Below are 12,105 nucleotides of genomic sequence, written 5' to 3' on the forward strand. Positions count from 1 at the left end.
GCAACATATGCAGCTGGACCCATGGTTCTCTCCAAGTCTACTCTTTGGTTGGTTGGTTAATATTCTTGTTCTTCCTATGGAGTTGCAAACCCCTTCAGCTCCTTCAGTCCTTTCTCTCACTCCTCCATTGGAGACCTGGTGCTCATCCTATGGTTGGCTGCAAGCATCCCTATATGTATTGGTTAGGCTCTGGCAAAGCCTCTCAGGGGACAGCTATACCAGGCTCCTGTCAGCAAGCACTTGTCGGCATCAGCAATAGTGCCTGGGTTTGGTGTCTGCATATGGGATGGATCACTAGGTGGGGCAGTCTCTGCATGGCCTTTCCTTCAGTCTCTGCTCCACTTTTGGCCCTTTGTTTCCTTTTCACAGGAGCAATTCTGGGTTAATATTTTTGAGATGGTTGGGTGCTCTCATCCCTCAATCAGAGGCCATTCCTAGCCTCTGGATACGTCTCTACAGGTTCTCTCTTCCTTTTGCTGGGTGTTTTAGTTATTGTCATCCCTGTTGGGTCCTGGAAGCCTGTTATTTCCTGTCACCTGGGACTTTCTGGTGGCTACCTCCATTTCCTCCTCCTCTATCACTACACATCTCTGCTCAGGTTCCTGACCCTCTGTACTTCTCCCTTGTCTCCTTCCACACCTGACCCTGCCCCCACCTCCCTCCATCTACCTCTTTTGATTGTTTTGTTCCCCCTCCAAAGCAGGACTGAAGCTTTCACACTCTGCAGGAGACTTTAATCATCTCATGATGGAATCCATTCTCCAAGGTCCATCATTTCTAGAGCTCTAAACTCACTCCCTTTGTTTTCCAAACGTTCCCTCCTTCCAAATCCTCACCAAACCTGGCCAACTCTCCTTTAAAATCATAACCTCTTATTTCTCTGATTGTTCTTTTAAGCATATGTACACACGTATTCACAAATATGACCTTATCAGCTCATGCAATGTTATTTGCATGTTTCTTTTCATGACTGACTATTTGCATAGTAGTTTCTTTCCTGCTATCAGTTAAGTTCAGTTTTAATGTTAGGAATCTTTCACACCCATCGTTGTTAGTGCTTTAGTATTGTATTTATATTCTGCTATTAGTGTATTTATCCATGTTAAGATTATGGTGTTTTTCTTCATTTACCTTATGGGTTGTTTATTTAATTGGAGAAGTTCTATTATTTTTTTCACATTGCTTGGCAACACATATCTGGTAAATGATGTTTATCTGATGGTAACATTTGATGTTCAATCACAAAAATTTTTCAAAATATAACTACTTTTAATATGTCAATGCTTTTTTATTTGTTACTACACTTTATAATGTACTCATGAATATACTTTGATAAAATAACTATACAACCAAGCAATTTTTAATGATTTTATTAAGTTGCACAGGAATATTTAGAGTAGTTTTACTATCTGTTTCTGTGATTTTTATGGTTTCAGCTACACACTGTTAATTTTTTTGTGAAGACTTTATATTTGGTTTCTCAAAATTAAATAAACCCCAGAAGCACAAGCATTGGGTCTTTCCTTCCTGGTTTCTACCTCCATTGTTACGTACAATCCATATGTCCCATGGCAGAATCGGCTCCCATACTTTAAGGTATATACTACCTCCACCCCAAACCTCTGCAGTTTGTAGGCTGATGGGACTGCAGTTTTCAGTTCATTATTAACTAATTTTAATTCTGTCTTGAACCAAAGTTCCCACATTTAATTGCTGCTTATAGATTTTGAAAATACTTTTTAAAAATTTGCATATTATTTTCTAAAAGTTGAGTTCTTGCTATTTTCAAAATATTGATTTGTAGCATTCTTAGTGGGTTTTCTTTTTCTTGTTCCTCCTTTTTTGACTATTGTCATTCTACAAGAAAGAATTTTCTGATGAAAATATTTTCTCTCATGAGTCAAAAGATGCTGAACTTGCCAAACATGTTTCTGGTAGAGCATAAAGTGAAACAAATGGAACACATAAAAACATAAAAAGAACCTGGACAAGACCTTTCAATCTGCTATTTAACTTAAAGTTTGAATTCAATATTCTGAGCAGAATTATCATTTAATCCCGATTTGTTTAATTATAACAGAACTAAGCAATAGAATTATTTTTAATCATCACATGTAGCTTCAAACATTAAAAACACAAGTGAAAAATTATACTAGAGACCATGTATATCATCCTATTTCCATAGACTTGCAAGGAAAACTATAGATCTGTATGTTATGTAAGGAAAAGCAGACATTAATATACAAAAGCACATATTCTGAGTTACAGGCAAAACATTAAATATTAAACCAATGAATGTAGAATCAAGTAGTGATTGCTTCACATTAGGGAGTACAAGTGTTGCAGGTGGTGACTTCTGTCAATAACACCATTCTACAGTTAAGTATGACAGTTTGCATGAGATTGACACCATTGGATCATACATTTGCACCCTTAGTTCCTAGATGATGAACAGTTTGGGAAGGATTAGGATGTGTCCTTTTGGGAGGAGGTATATCACTGCGACTGACTCTGAGAGTCCAGAGGCCACTTGCACAGCTTTTCCTCTTACTGTCTGTGGATCTGCATGTAATGCTGTCATCTACTTTTCCAGAACCATGACTACATGCATATCATCACAAGCTCCCCACCATGATGATAATGAACTCAGATTTGGAAGGTACATGCAAGCCCTTAAATAAAAGATCTCTTAAACAGTTGCCTCTGCTTTGTTGCCTCTTCACAGAAATAAAGCAGTAGCCCAGAAAATTGATTAGAGTCAGGAGTTTTGTAGACTGTGTAGTACACTGAACGGTGTCATTTTAAATGACTACAGAATACTATTTTCAACATAAAACAGTGATGGATGTGGAAACTGATAAGTCTAAACTGATTTTAATCTCCCAAATTGCAACAATGTGATGGGCTATCACATGGTATGTTGAATATCACATTCATTTTATACATGAAAGTTAACCACATGTAGTGTAATAGACAATAAAATACTTATATGAATGTTTTTTGCAGAGAATATTTACATATGACAAAATATATTGAGAAAAATCATAATGAAACACCATAGAAAACATCTTCAGAAGCCCAAATAAACTGTATACCTATTTAGATTGCGATCAAAAGATTTCTGCTATTTGTACTAATGCATTAAATATACTAGTTGACATCTCACAGTAAATAATGTTTACTAGGTATTTGCAATAATTCTTTCCAAACTGTAAATATTCTATATCATCTTTATATTTAAATTGATTATAAATTCATTCATGATTTAGTTATATCAGACTTGGGTAATACTAATTCAAATATTTGATATTATCTATTTCTCCAAATGATTAATATTCTTTTGAATGCTAATCATAATCTAATTGTATAATTGCATATAATATCCCTTTGTATATAAATAACTCAATTACCACCTAGTTTTTTTTAACAAGTCTCTTTTTATTGATATATTTTTCAGGACACTGAACCGTTTATCTCAATTTCCAATGCACCCTTCGGGAACTGAGCAAGTTAGTCATGAACCTCAGTTATTGTTGTTCACAGCAAGAGAACAGTGCCCAGCCCTTGTATTTGACTCATTGGCCTACCGAGTATAGATCTCTCTACAATTCTGCTGTCAGGAACTCTACAGAATTCAAGATTGAGTGCATTGTCAGTTGTATGGAAACTTCCACAGATTTTCAGAATTTATTTTCTATGATTCTAAATATATCAAGAAGCTTCCTACAATTAAAAAGTAAAACAAACAAAAAACTGGGAGAATCCTGTTATTGATTGCATTTTTTTCAAATTAACTTTAATTTTAAGGATTGTTAGATCTATGTTAAATTGAAGAAACATTTTAATGTATAATAGGCTATGTTTCATCTGGGCCCATTAATTGTTAATATATTGTAGTCGGTCATTTTTTTAATAATTTTGTGGAAATATGTAGGAAGAAATTGAAGGTGGCAACTGCATGTTTTGTTAAATAACAACCTTAGAATTAACATTAGATACAACAAGCTATTTTCTAAATTTGAGCCTTGCTTCTTTCTCCCATTCTTCTTCAAGATTCTAATGTAATTGCATAACTCTCTTAGTTTTACTTTTTTTCAAATACTCTCATAAACCTCATCTCGTTCTCTTCCAAATCATGAGATTTTTATTTCATTAATTGTTATTACATATACACATTGAATATCTCTACACACACACACACACACACACACACACAAACACACACACACACGTATAAATAAGTATATATCTGCTCAGTACATAAAATGTTGCTAATATTTATGTTTTCAGTGTGACAACTTGGCCCTGGGCAAGGAATGTATTTGCTCATCTCTGGTAAATACCACCTCTGTTCCCAGCTTTTCTCAGTATGGAATAGATGTTTGAGTAGTTTTGAGGGCTTACAGAATTTTTTTTGTCCACTTTTGCTGGCCACTAGTTTTTAATCTTCATTCAACTCACATTTGGGAAGGCACATTAGTCATATTTTGTGTAGTAGGAATGTCTTTATTTAAATTTTCATCTTGCATCAGTAGTATATTCACATCTACATTTTTGGTTAGAGAATATAACTTTTTTAATAAACCGATGAAATCTAATGGTAGTGCTTTTCCTATATACGCACCAACCACATTCTTTTTATTTAAGATGAAGCTCTCCTTCATATACTTAATTATAGTTAGGAAGAATCTAGTTCAGTAGTTCTATTTATTAAGGGTTCTAGTGAGAATGTACTTAAAATATAATCATATTTAAAGCCATTCTACTAGGGCTATTATAACTGATTCAAAAATGGATTTTGTTATCTGCTTTTCTGTGTTTTAGTTATATATCTACCTAAATATCAACAGATATTTTTAGTTTATCATTGCTTTTCATGGTCATTTTCTTAAGTGCATGAGCCAAGTAAATATTAAACAATTTTCTATACTTTTCATAATATAGAACAAGAGTCAGGTATTGAAGGCAGGAAAAATTCAGAACTAGATTCTAGAACTTTCAAAAGCATGAATCCTTATACCTTACATAGATAGGTCTGCTAGGTTAGAAACTCTATGTGATTGAATATATATATACATATATATATAGAAACATTTAAGGATAATATATATACTTATATATTAAATATATGTATATATATTATCCTTAAATGTTTCTAGTACTATAGAATGTATTTTGTTATTACCCATATAAGTTCATTTGTTGTTGTATTAATTTAATTTATTTACTAAAGACATTTAATATTTTCTCTTCTAAGAGAATTTAATAAGTCTCTTCTAAGAATTATTTCACTATGAAAAGACCCTGAACTCTGATCTAAATATTTGTTGTTAATGAATGTCCTCAGTTGGATTGACTTCCTCTAAAATAGTTATATTATCTAAGAATATGCAACACTTTATAAAAGGAATATAAAATGAGTTCTGAGGTTAATGGTCATCCTGCATATGATAGTTGAGAATTGGAACATAGACATTGAAGGAAAAATATAAAAGCACACAATAAAGAGGCTTGCATATATCAATAATGATGCATATCAGACAAAGAATGCTAATGTTTCTGGCAAGAACAATTAACACAGAAAAGGGAGGAGTTTGAACTATAGCCACTAGTAGTGGCTTTCAGTCACTTTCAACATAGTTCAGACTTTCAATCTTCTGGAACAAAACAAAACAGTTCTGAAAATCATTTTAATATAATTTCCACAGAGGCACTTATATTGTAAATTATATTTTAGCATACTATATATTTACCTTTAAAATAATTTGCATACATAAAATATATTTAATTTGCTTAACATATCTATAATATGTCAATACAGAATTTTCTTAAATTATCATACATGATTATAAAACAATGATATAATCACCAGAATTTATGAATACACAAAAGTATTCCAAACTGTTTATAAAGTCTACAGTATGTTAATGGTGATTGAATTAGAAATGAAGGCAATAACTATGTATACTTTTATTGGTTATTTTATTTATTTCCATTTCAAATGTTATCCTCCTTCTTGGTTTCTTCTTCACAAACCCCTATCCTCCCTTCCCTTTACTTTTATGAGGGTGACCCACATTCCACCAACCTATGCTTGCCTCATCACTCTACTGTTCCCCTATGCTGTGGCATCCAGCCTTCACAAGAGCAAGAACTTCCCCTCCCATGATGCCAGATAAGGCCATCCTCTGCTACATATGCATCTGGAGCCATGTGTTCATGACTCGGTAATAAAGCAAATGATGACAGGTCAAAGAGTATTATAAAACAACTCAAAAGACATTTATTAATGTACCATACTTTGGAAATGTTTTCTTATATTGACATCTGTTCAGGTGATTATTCCTATATTATTTACATTTATTTATTCATTACTTATGGTCCTGATGTAGATCTTATGACTACAATTTTGCCGACCCAACCTACTGACAAACAACATTATATATATATATATATATATATATATATATATATATATATATATATATATATATCATTATATACAGAGGAAAGTGGAGTCCCTATCTGTCATCAAAGAAATTTCTTTTGTGAACACCAGAGGCCATTATGGAGAGCCACAGCTAATCCAAATGCAGAGATATAGATCCCAGCCCTACTGGACTCATCTACAAAACAACTCTTAGTCTATGACTCAAGCACAGTGTGGAAAAGACAACAAAAAAAAATCTGCAAGTACCTGAGAAGCAGAGAGTTTACCATGAGATTGCATCTCCTGCTAATATCATAAGCTAAATGCATAGTCTTACCAGCAGGGCATGATGAATATCATCCATAAGGACAACAATAGACCTGCTAAACGAGATAGAAAAAAGGTCAGGATGTCTCAACTCTACATAAAAATTCCAGACAATGAGGGAATGATGAGAATGTTAGACACTTTGTTTCTTAATGCAGAACATGCTAATTGGTTACTCGATACCCTGTGTTTAAACAAAAATATATGTGTATATATGCATACACATACGTATATGCATGTAACAACAATTGATGAAAAAAGACATTGTGAATTTAAAGAGAAACAGGAATGCTATATGGCAATTCATTAACAAATGAAAGAAAAAAGGTGTATGATAAACTTATAATCTCAAAAAGAAAGAAAGTAATTTAAAAAATTAAAAAGCCCTCAGTCACACAACAAAACCTACTCAGTTAATAGTTAAAATATCATTATCTTGGAAAAACATGAATTTGATTCTTTTAATATTTGCAAGAAATGTATCTAATAGATCTCTGAGTTGAGAAGATCACATTTCTGCTTTGGTGGAAAAAATGCAGTTGGATGTCTAACTCAAGTTTCATGCCAGACTCTTCACTTACTGATCTGTACAACTGGCTAAGATCCAAGTTTTCTGAAGCCTTAATTTTCCTCTGTATAGAAAAGAATACATAATTATGATGTATATATGATAGTGATGCTAGATAGAGTGCAGGACCAAGACTGAAAAAAATTTAAATGATACCTGTCAGAAGCTAAAATCCCTTAAAATAGAACTTTTTAAATATTATTGGTACTAGTATAAATTTAATATATAATTTGTCTTAATCATTAGATATCACTTATGTGCAAATATGTATGTGAAACCAGAATATGTGAAAACATCACTTTCTCTATTTTCCAACAGAATGCTTTAATAATAAGAAAAGAAAACATTTGAAGGAACATTGAGATTGCTATACATTTATTTTATCATGTCTCTTGACCACATGAGAATATAGATAGCATGACTTTTGAACTCCTTAAGCAGTGTATTTTGTACTTTTTCCCCCTTTAAAGTTGCCCTGGGCATTCTGCTGAGACTGATCTCTCATCATAAAATACTTCAAGAGCAAAGGAGAAAGCACTGCAATTTGTTCCTGATGCCTTGGGCACCCGGAGACTCTGTGGAATGAAAGGATAAAATATGAAATGTTATCAGTTTCCACTGCCCCCCTTATTATAATTCTATAGGATGTTTATCTGAATACTTCAAGGCCTACCTAAATTATAAAGAGCAAACCATGTGTCTTTTTGCTAATTTTGTGCCACACAAAATTATATTTATGGTTTATATACCTAGGTATGAAAATTTGAGATATACTGATGGTAGACAAAATTGTATCACACTTGAATACTAATGTTCAATTAGTCAACCTAAATTTTTAATAATTATGTCAGGCACTACTTTTAGGAAACCAACTAATTTCAGGCAAATATCTTAAATCTAAGTTCTCTAGTTAAATGTAAAAATACAAGAACCACAGTGAGTCCCCTGATCTTGTTGTCGATTGAGAGAACACTCGTAGTCTTAAGTTGCAGAGGAACTGGGAAACTGTGAGTAACGTTATATAAAGGACCAGTAGAGCCTGTGCTCGAGGACAACTGTTTATTGAAATAAAGGGGCTAGATTATATAACTAGGATTCAGGGGAAGGCCAGGAAAAGGTAAGAGAAAAAGTGTTGTAGTGTGTGTGTGGTTGGGGAGGGAAGCATGGACCATCTAAGTCTATCAGATAGATGAACGGAATGCTGTCATATGATCTATGAGAAACCAATTCTCTGGCAGGGAAACAGATGCTTAACTGGCTTTAACATCCACGGCTTTTGTCTCTGTGGAGATAATTAGGCCAAAGCTTGATTTTGGTAGCAAGCAGCCCCACCCCAACCATGCTCTGTGGGCTACCCTCTACTGCCCCACATCTCGCTGGAGAAAACATACACCATGAAATATAATTCATTTCTTAGTTTTATATATCATGATATAGTACATACAAAAGCATAAAAGATACTGATCATAGAAATATCTTACATTTATAGAATATTTAGAATGTAGCTTTCCTTTGTACCTATTAAAGAACATTTTCATCCAAAATGTATAATGCAAAGTGACATTTAAGCTACAATTTTTGTTTGTATAGTAATATATAGGGATAAACAACATAGCCAAGATGAGACAATGTTTATATGGTATTGAAGTCAGAAAATTCAAATGACATAATACCATAATTTAGAACAGTAAAAACTATGAACCTTAGTGTTGAAAGAAGGGTTTTATCAAAACTTCACAGCTTTGAGGAGGCTTTGCTTCTCTTGTTTCCGACCAGCTTGATCAAGGCATCATGTCAAAAGTGCTGAAGAGGCTAGCGAGTAACTAAGTTAAGTCTCTGAGGTGTGAGCATTCAAAGCACAGAACTTTCCTGATGCGGAGGAAACCCATTCTGCAGTAAATCATCACTGTTAGATTTCCTGTTTCTAGAACCAACTTAGCCATATATGTGAGGGTGCTTGTGGATGTTCTTCCAGAAAGCACCATCAAAGAAGATCCAGCTGCAATGAATACAACATCATCCCATGGGCTTTGGTTCTAGGCTAAATATAAAAGGAAGATGAAAAAACATCAGGTGAGCATCTGTATGTTCATGTCCACTTTACAACCATTTTAGCGTGAGGAGTCCCACCCACATGTTTCTGCAGCCATGAGCTCTCCCATGTTCTCCTCAATGAAGTTTTAAACACTGAGCCAAAAATTTTCATCTTCCTTTAAGTCATTAAATTCTCTCTATGTATTTTGGAGAGGAAAAAAGGATAACATGGATTTTATCTTTAACCTTGTTTGAACCTTTAGTTATTTTATTTTCTGAAAGGTCAATTCTTACTTGGCTTCTGACGTTCATGTCCTCGGCAAAGAGCAGAAGTAGCTGTAGGTTCTGGCAGCTGGAGAGCTTAGCCTCCAAGTCCAGTTCTGCTACTTACTAGCTGCACGACACTTGGCAAGTCCTTTAGAATTTCTGGTCTCTAATTTCCTCCTTTATTAAGTGATTAAAGCAATTTCAGGATGTCCAGGGTTACTGTGAGGGCTCCAGTAGGTATTGAACATGAAACTGTATATGTATATTAGGTATTTAGCCAACATTAAGCTAGAAAATAATGAACAAATTTTCCAACTCACACATTTTTGACAATTTTTTTCACTATAATTCACAAAGTTCCTGGCCACTGAAGTTTTTTGTGAATATTTGCAATCTGAAAAATGTTAAAAATGACATACATGTAGCATTCTAAGAACTCTACAAATCATTTTTAAAGCAGATAATTTGCAATTGCTCTCTTTGTATAAGCCTGAATGTTCTAAGTTGAAATCAGAGTGGGTTCTCCTTTGAACAAAAAACGATCATTGTGGCACATTGTTAAAATAAAATCAACCATTACTGAATATTATATTGTGGTAAATAATCCTGATTATTCAAAATACATCTAAAATTTGAGATAGAAACCCTTTTCGAAGAACACATTTGTCTCATGCTGTAATGCTCTCTCTTCTACCATTGTGAATTATTGTCATTATACGTGTCACAGTTCATGAAATCCAGTTTCAAAACACTTAAGCAAATGAAAAAAGGAAAAAGAGTAACTTGGAGCAATGGGTAAGCCTGTATTCCATTTTTTTGTCTTTATTAACTTGAGTATTTCTTATTTACATTTCTTTCTTTTTTTTATTAACTTGAGTATTTCTTATATACATTTCGAGTGTTATCACTTTCCCGGTTTTCGGGCAAACATCCCCTTCCTCTTCCCCTTCTTTATGGGTGTTCCCCTCCCCATCCTCCCCCCCTTGTCGCCCTCTCCCCAACAATCTAGTTCACTGGGGGTTCAGTCTTAGCAGGACCCAGGGCTTCCCCTTCCTCTGGTGCTCTTACTAGGATATTCATTGCTACCTATGAGGTCAGAGTCCAGGGTCAGTCCATGTATAGTCTTTAGGGAGTGGCTTAGTCCCTGGAAGCTCTGGTTGCTTGGCATTGTTGTACATATGTGGTCTCGAGCCCCTACAAGCTCTTCCAGTTCTTTCTCTGATTCCTTCAACGGGGGTCTTATTCTCAATTCAGTGGTTTGCTGCTGGCATATGCCTCTGTATTTGCTGTATTCTGGCTGTGTCTCTCGGGAGAGATCTACATCCGGCTCCTGTCGGTCTGCCCTTCTTTCCTTCATCCATCTTGTGTAATTGGATGGCTGTATATGCATGGGCCACATGTGGGGCAGCTCTGAATGGGTGTTCCTTCTGTCTCTGTTTTAATCTTTGCCTCTCTATTCCCTGCCAAGGGTATTCTTGTTCCCCTTTTAAAGAAGGAGTGAAGCATTCACATTTTGATCATCTGTCTTCAGTTTCATTTGTTCTAGGCATATAGGGGATTCAAGCATTTGGGCTAGTAGCCACTTATCGATGAGTGCATACCATGTGTGTTTTTCTGTGATTAGGTTACCTCACTCAGGATGATATTTTCCAGTTCCGACCATTTGCCTACGAATTTCATAAAGTCATTGTTTTTGATAGCTGAGTAATATTCCATTGTGTAGATGTACCATATTTTCTGTATGCATTCCTCTGTTGAAGGGCATCTGGGTTCTTTCCAGCTTCTGGCTATTATAAATAAGGCTGCGATGAACATAGTGGAGCACATGACTTTTTTATATGTTGGGGCATCTTTTGGGTATATGCCCAAGAGAGGTATAGCTGGATCTTCAGGCAGTTCAATATCCAATTTTCTGAGGAACCTCCAGACTGATTTCCAGAATGGTTGTACCAGTCTGCAATCCCACCAACAATGGAGGAGTGTTCCTCTTTCTCCCCATCCTCGCCAGCATCTGCTGTCACCTGAGTTTTTGATCTTAGCCATTCTCACTGGTGTGAGGTGAAATCTCAGGGTTGTTTTGATTTGCATTTCCCTTATGACTAAAGAGGTTGAACATTTCCTTAGGTGTTTCTCAGCCATTCGGCATTCCTCAGCTGTGAATTCTTTGTTTAGCTCCATTTTTAATAGGGTTATTTGTCTCCCTGCGGTCTAACTTCTTGAGTTCTTTGTATACTTTGGTTATAAGGCCTCTATCTGTTGTAGGATTGGTAAAGATCTTTTCCCAATCTGTTGGTTGCCGTTTTGTCCTAACCACAGTGTCCTTTGCCTTACAGAAGCTTTGCAGTTTTATGAGATCCCATTTGTTGATTCTTGATCTTAGAGCATAAGCCATTGGTGTTTTGTTCAGGAAATTTTTTCCAGTGCCCATGTGTTCCAGATGCTTCCCTAGTTTTTCTTCTATTAGTTTGAGTGTATCTGG

This window comes from Rattus norvegicus, chromosome 11 (genome assembly GCF_036323735.1).
Source record: "Rattus norvegicus strain BN/NHsdMcwi chromosome 11, GRCr8, whole genome shotgun sequence".
NCBI lineage: Eukaryota > Metazoa > Chordata > Mammalia > Rodentia > Muridae > Rattus > Rattus norvegicus.